The sequence below is a fragment of the Ursus maritimus genome, unplaced genomic scaffold (genome assembly GCF_017311325.1).
Source record: "Ursus maritimus isolate PB19 unplaced genomic scaffold, ASM1731132v1 scaffold_17, whole genome shotgun sequence".
Lineage (NCBI taxonomy): Eukaryota > Metazoa > Chordata > Mammalia > Carnivora > Ursidae > Ursus > Ursus maritimus.
The window spans coordinates 57,634,697-57,641,571 of record NW_024424119.1 but is presented as its reverse complement, the minus strand read 5'-3'; the positions used below and the strand labels follow the sequence as shown (position 1 = coordinate 57,641,571).

At 64.4% G+C, this 6,875-nt stretch overlaps 1 protein-coding gene across 3 annotated transcripts in view; it reads right to left on the bottom strand.

Annotated features, from left to right (window-relative positions):
• Positions 1–6,875, bottom strand: part of RXRA (retinoid X receptor alpha) — a 133,556-nt gene that overhangs the window by 83,582 nt on the left and 43,099 nt on the right. For 2 of the 3 annotated variants that reach the window (XM_040632160.1, XM_040632158.1), the window contains exon 1: positions 4,461–4,553. The exons of the other annotated variant lie outside the window; for it this stretch is intronic. The gene's annotated coding sequence lies outside the window, so the exon portion shown is untranslated. Of the gene's footprint in view, positions 1–4,460; positions 4,554–6,875 lie in introns of those variants that run through there. 3 annotated transcript variants of the gene reach the window in all.

Genomic DNA, 6,875 nt, shown 5'->3' with positions numbered 1-6,875 from the left:
GGGGGGGGGGGGCAGGGTCCTGGTGCTGGGCCCTGTGCACAACCATCACACGCAACACCCGTGGTGGCCGGGCACCCCCGGGAGCTCAGCCCTCCTCACTCGCACTCTCCCCTCCTCCCCGCCCCGGCCTCGCCCGCATGGCCCCTGCCCACTTCCAGCTGAAGGCACCCCTAATCCCCAAAGGCAGTCAGCACAACACCCCGGCCCCACCACCCTGGCATTGCCCCAGCCCCGTGCTCACCGTGCTCAGCGCCCCATCGCCCCCCCAGAAGTGAAGCTGTGACCAACACAACACTCGCACACGGGAGCGGAAAGAAGGGAGGAAGCAGAGCCCCGAACAGAAACTCTAAACCCTCAGAACAGGGCACTGCTTGCTACCAAAATCCAACACAGGGGGAGACGGTGTGTGTGGACCGGACCACGTGGGACCCTGCTTCCTCTGGTGGTGGTGACACTGGGGGCAAGGCCCCCACCACCCCGTGCTCCCGCAGACACCTGTGCTGGAGAAGGTGGTGGCGGTGCCTGGACCCTGGGTGACCCAGCTGGCACCCAGCGGGCCTCACCGGGCACGGTCCTGCTTCATTACCAAAACGCTCATACACCACGCAGGCAAGGCTTCGGGAAGGACGGGTCACTCGAGTGACCCTTGACATGACATCCAAGAAAAACCAGAGAGACGGAGCAACAGCCGTCAAGACAGGTGATGGGGTTGATGGAGCCACGTGGGGTCCCCAGGCCGAGGTCCACAGAGCTGCACACGAATGGGAGATTCTGTTTATGGCCAGCACGTTCTGCCTCGAAGCCCAAGGCAGTGCCACACAGGGGCCTCCTGCCAGGGGGCCACACAATGGGGGCCCCCCCGCTCAGCTGGGCCCCACCCGGACAGACAGCCCCAGAGCGAGTGGGCTCCTTGGTCAGACAGTCAGGAACTCGGGTCACCACCCCTGCACTAGGAGATGGCACAGGGTGACTGGGGGGTACCCAGCTCAGCCCATCCGTGACCTAATGACCCCTGGTGCTGGCCAAGAGCAGTCACCGCCAACACTGCCTAGGGGCCCCAGGAACAGAGGGAGGGCTCCCCTGGCCTCACAGCTCAGAAGCAACGAGCCTGGAGTCCTGTCTCCCATGAGGTCCCAGACGCTAAGCAAGGCCGGCCAGGGTCCCTGCTCCCCAGTGCCAGCCCCGCACTAGGCTCACCCCTCGGCCAGGGGTCTCAGGGCTTCCAGGGGGAGCTGCTGGCCCATCCGGAATGGCAGCAGAAAGTGTGCCTGGGAGGAAGGGAGGGTGTGGGGCCAGGACACACAGACCAGGCCCAGCCTGGAGGTAAGCTCAGCCCAGCCCACCCGCGCAGTGAGCCCGGCGAAGAGCGCGCGTCCTGCACCCACCCACTGCAGCCCTGCCCGGGCTCCCCAAATCCAGTGCCATTGGCCCCCACTGTGGCTTCCTGCCTCCCTCAAACCCCGCAGCCCATACGGACTCAGAGCCCAGACCCTTCGGTCTCTGGTGCAGGAAGCTGGGCAAGTCCCTCCCAAAGGCCGTGCATCTACAGACAGCAGAAGGCCCCTGCCCGGTGCCCAAGGGCTGTAAACGCCAGCCGGGGAGGGGCGCTGCCAGTGTCCTCTGACACCCCCGACACGTGAGACCCAGCACAGGGCACTTCACAGCACACAGCTCATCAAGGTCACCGTCTTTTTACAGACAGGGAAAGTGAGGCCCCATCACACGCAGTTCAACCTGCCCAAGGCCACACAGCTGGTCAGCGGAAGCCGGACAGTGAGGCCGAGGCTGCCTGGGCACAAGGTGCGGGGGGGAGAGGGGAGGAGGCAGCTGGAGAAGGAGGGGCAGCAGAGCGGGGCAGCAGGGATGCTGACATCAGGGGCCCTGGCGGGAACCGGCACCCCCGCAGCGGGGTGGGGACCACTCAGGCAGGGGAGCGCAGCTGGACGCACACCAGGGCACGCAGCACACGCCCGCATGCACGCCCTGGGGGGCCCAGCAGCCACTATGACGCCCCAGCCCCGGGGAATGCCCCCAGGGTAACAGGAGGGCACTGACCAGCACAGGACCCCTGGGGTCCCGGGTCCTCTCCAGGAGTGCTCTGGTCCTGTCCTCCGCTGGCCATGAGAAGGTCTGGCCAGTCCCAAGAGGGCAGGTCCCTTCCTACAGGAGATCCCAACTTTGACAGAAACCAAAAACCCATACTGCATTTTTGTTTAAAATTAAATAGTGAGACAGGCCACTATCTACCTGCACTCGAGAAAAAGGCCGTCCCGCAGCAAGAGGACAGGAGCACCAGCCGGGGCTGGGTGGGACGCCGTGGCTGGGTGGGACGCCGTGGCTGGCTCCCACGTTTCTTTGGCTTTGATGACAGAGCTACAGGGTGCTTGGTTTGGGGGTTTCGGGGGGAGGGGGGTTACAGAATCTCAGCATCTCCCTGTCAGCCCCTTATACAAACTTCCCCACCTAAAGCCCCCTCCACGCCAACGCAGATCTGATTTTCTCCAAAACTCCACCCACCCCCCAGAGCCCCTCCATTGCCCCCAGGTGAGCTGGAAGGAGCGGGGGCGGGGGGGGGGGCAGGAGCTCCCTGCCCAGCACCAACCCCCCCGCCACCCATCTGCCTCCAGCCTGTGTCCTCGGCTGTAAGATGAGAGGTCTGACCTCGACAAGAGGCCGCTTGGCGAACTCAAACGCCAGCCCATCCGAACAGTCCCTGGGCTGACCCAGACATGAACCAGGGTTTACTCTGGGCCGGGGCCTGCTGGGAGCCTCCACCAGCTGCCCAGAACCAACACCCCCAGCAACACCCCAGAACTCCAGAAAGGGCCAAGGTCCCCCCAGGGAACCCCCCCAGTCTCCGTCCAAGAAGCTCCCTCATCTCCCAGACCCTGACTGTGCAGCTGAGCGAGGGCCCAGGGGCCATTCTGGAGGGGGGAAGGTTTCCTGCAGTGCCTGGGCCAACCACAGCCACAGCGGCCACCTCCCGCCCTCCCCTCGCCCGTGTTCTCCGGGCTTGCCCACTCTCCACCCCCAGCCTTGGAACCAGGTCATTCCAGGAACACACCAGCTCTTGGGCCTCTCGGCTTGGACAGGCTGTTCCCTGGGCCGAAACTTCCCCTACGTGTCTCCTGGCTCACTCCAACCCAATTTAAACACCTCCTCCAGGATGCCTTCCTGATCCTCTCACCCAGAGTAGGGACCTCCTCTACCACACAGCCCCGAGAGAGCCCCAAGCCAGCTTGTCTGAGGTTGCTAAAGTCTGGGGGCTCCAGAGGGCAGGAGCCCCAACTGGTTCATCAGGCATCCCTGGGGCCTGGCCTGGAGCCTAGCCTAGGACCTGGCATAGAGAGGTCCCACGTAGACTTAACAAATCCACGCATAGGGTGCAGGTGAGAAAGGGAGGTACGGGCCAGTACAGACTGCAGGATTCACCATGGTCCTTAAGAAGCAGCGGAGCAAGCACCAAGTTTTAAAGAGATCCCAAGGCATTGGCAAGCTGTGCAAGTCAAGCAGTTAAGCCACCTCTCTGAGCAAAGGGACGCCGTCACATATGAAGAAAGTGGCCAGGAGGAGGCAGTGGAAGTGGACTAGGGACCATGAAGCTGGCCTTTCCTCACCCTTCCCCACAGGTGGTAAGCAGCAGGTGGCCCACGGCCAGCAGGCCTGGGCTCCACTCCTGGCTGTACGACTCCGACTCGGACTCCAGGCCGGGAAGGGCCGCAGGCATGGGACTCAACCCCGCTGGGTCCGAGGGCTCAGGTCCTCGGAAAGGCTCAGCTCCCTGCACGGGTCATGGAGCGCTCACCAGTAGGACACCTGTTCCTCCACTGCCCCTGTGCCAGGAGTAGGCAGATCACCAAGGCTGGGCCCTGCCCAGGGAGAGCTGTCCAAAGACAGACTGTCCCAGGAGCCCACAGAGCTATCACTGACGCACAGCAGCAGGAAAGGCATGCTGTCTGGGAGCGGACATCAGGGAGGGCTTTCTGTAGGAGGCACCACTCATCTTCCTCCAGCTACAACACAGTAGTTTCCTACATCGCCCCGCAAAACGACCCCTGCACTCTGTGAGGACGGGACAGACCCCCGGGCCACGGCCACAGGGAGGGTGGCAGACAGATGAGGGGGACCCTTGGCAGCAGGAAGCACTGAGACGAGGGCCCATGTCCAGTCCCACCCTCTCGTGGCCCAAGACTACAGGAAACGACATCACCCCTCTGGGCTACGATGCTCTCATCTGGAAGATGAGCCCTCCAGACGCAGTTGTGTGAGGACGTAAGTGGTTGCCCGGTGCCCGGCAGACCCACAGGAGCAGGCGGCATCAACCACAGCCCGGGCACAGGGCAGGTGCTCAATAACCAAGAGCCACTTCGGGGGTCACGGGAGTTCCCGCTGGGTCACTCCCAGCCCGAGGGTAACCCACAGCATCCTCCCCACCCCGACCACGGAGATGTCCACCTCACCAGAGCGCGGGTCTCCCGAGGCCCCCTTCTCCACGGCCCCCGGCTTGGCGGTTGCCTCGCTGTGTGGCCCAGGCCCGGCCCCTCATCCTCTCTGGGCACCTGCTTCCTCCTCCGTAAGAGACGGTCTCCAGCGCCCCTCCCCTGCTGACGAGCGACAATCAGACGCCACAGCCAGGGCGAGGCCTGACCACAGGTTTCCTAGAAGCCCAGCCCCCCCGCCCCGCAGCAGGGGGCCTCACTGTCCTGTGGGCCCCTGTCCTGCTCCCCTTCACCCACAGAACCAGGTACTGGAAGTGTTCTCAACCAGCTCCAGGCCCAGGCCAGCAGTGTCCCCCTGGGGACCCTGGGCCACCTGTCCAAGGTGGGCCCGCTCAGAAGAGCAGAGCTGGGATGTGCCCCCAAGAGAGCACTCTCCTGCTGGACCATGTCCCCCCAAGTCTGACCCAGAGGAATCCCAGGGACAACGGTTCGCTGGACACCTGGGCACCGGTTCGCTGCACACTGGCTATGCGACCCCAGCAGGTCAGCCGGCTCTCTAACCTGTTTCTACCTCTGAACACCAAGCATCAGAACGCGAACCCCAGGGGTTACAGGAAGACTGCTTGATCCCCCCAAGGTCAGGTGCCTGGAGCACAGTGGACGATCAGTGACTGCAGCCACAGTGGCCATCTGTCCTCTTGCAGGGCAGTCCAGGACCAGGCCCTGCTCCAGGTGAAGGGAGAGGAGCGCCCCTCCCAGGGTTGCCTCAGGCTCCCCACTTCCCATGGTCTCCTCGCTAGGGGGTCAGTCAGGAAAGGGGCCCATGCCCGGCCAGGGCAGGCCGTCAGAGGGCACAGGGGCTAGGGCCCTTGGCTGCGCCATCTGCCACGAGACCAGTGCAGGCACACCGCGCCATGTCCCTGACCGCCTCCGCTCCTCCTTTCCCCTCCCTGCTCCTTCCTGCCCTGAGGGCAGCAACGGCACAGACTCCAAGCCCTGGGTTCAAATCCTACCCCCCCCACTCCAAAGCCGAGTGATCTACATAAAATGGGCAAGTCACAAACACTACGTGGGCCCAGGGTCATGTCACCCTGTCCTAATGCCACAACCACCGCCATCAGCCTGGGCAGCAGTGGGGGGAGAATGGCCTCTCCTCATCTCCCCAGGGAGGAAGCAGGGAGCTGGGCACTCGGACAGGGAGGCCTAGGCTGGGTCTGGCACCCAGGCTCCTACCACTGGGTCCTATGACGGGCTGGCAGGATGTTGGGAAACCCATGAGCACTTGGATTTCAACACCCCTGGCCACGTCAGCGACTAGTTTCGACACGCAGCAGCACCCAGGAAAGGGCCACGGCCCTCCCGTCGGCCTGCCCGCCCGCCATGCCGTGCCACGCAGGGGAGAAACTGGCCTCGGGCACAGCGCTCTCAGCTCCCCTTGCTGTCCCCCAACTTGGGTGACGTCCCCTGTCCTCAGGAACATGCAGAGACAGGGTCATTTCAAAGGTGCCAAAGGCCACCCCCAAGCCTGTTGTCGCACACCCCAGGGCCGGGCTGCAGGCCCAGTGAGCCAGGGGGTACCGGGCCTAAAATCAGCCACCCGGCTCTGCTCCAGGCCCACGTGCCATGGCCATGCTATGAGCACAAGAGTTCTCTGTGGACCTCGCCCACAGCCTGGTGCCCTTGGGCACGCTGCCAGCATGGGCTCCCCTCACTGCTCACACGGCCCGCTCAAACCGGGTGCACACGTGCCCCACGGCACCGCCCAGCGAGCCCGGAGCCAGCCTGCAGCCCATGTGCCTTCATTCAACTTCAACAGCAGGGCCGAGGACAGCAGCTGCTACTCCGGGGGACCCCCTGCTCCAGTAACATGGTCCCACTAAGCTCTCAGGGCAGTCCCACCCCACAGAAGGGGAAACAGAGGCCCCATGAGGACAAGGGACTCACCCAAGGCCTCACCTGAAGGAGCAGGGCAGCCGGGCCCCCACTCTGACCCCATGCCCCGCTGCCTCCACGGGGCCAGCAGGGGGGAAGAGTTCTAGTTGGGGTGGGGGTCTGATGGGGTCCCTGGGAATAGGGACTGTCTACTCGCCCGGGGCCCTACCACCTGCCGACCCCAGAGTCCACCCAGGAGCCCCAGCGCCAACTGACCCCCCACCCCAGCTCTATCACCAGCTCCTGGGGAGAAAGGTCCCGGCATGGGCACCCCCCGGCCAGCATGACGCAGCCTCACCCCAGGCCCTTGGGAGTCATCCCAAATGAGCTAGCAGAGGGGACACTGCGCTGGCCACTGCGCTGCCACTGCCTCCCTCCATGACTATGGTACCCCGGACGCCAGCCACGCGGCCACCACCGCCCCTAGCACGTGTGCGTCAGGAGGCATCAGGGCTCCCTCTGGCCCACCCCTCCATGGTCCGAGCTCCGTGACGCACAAGGCCC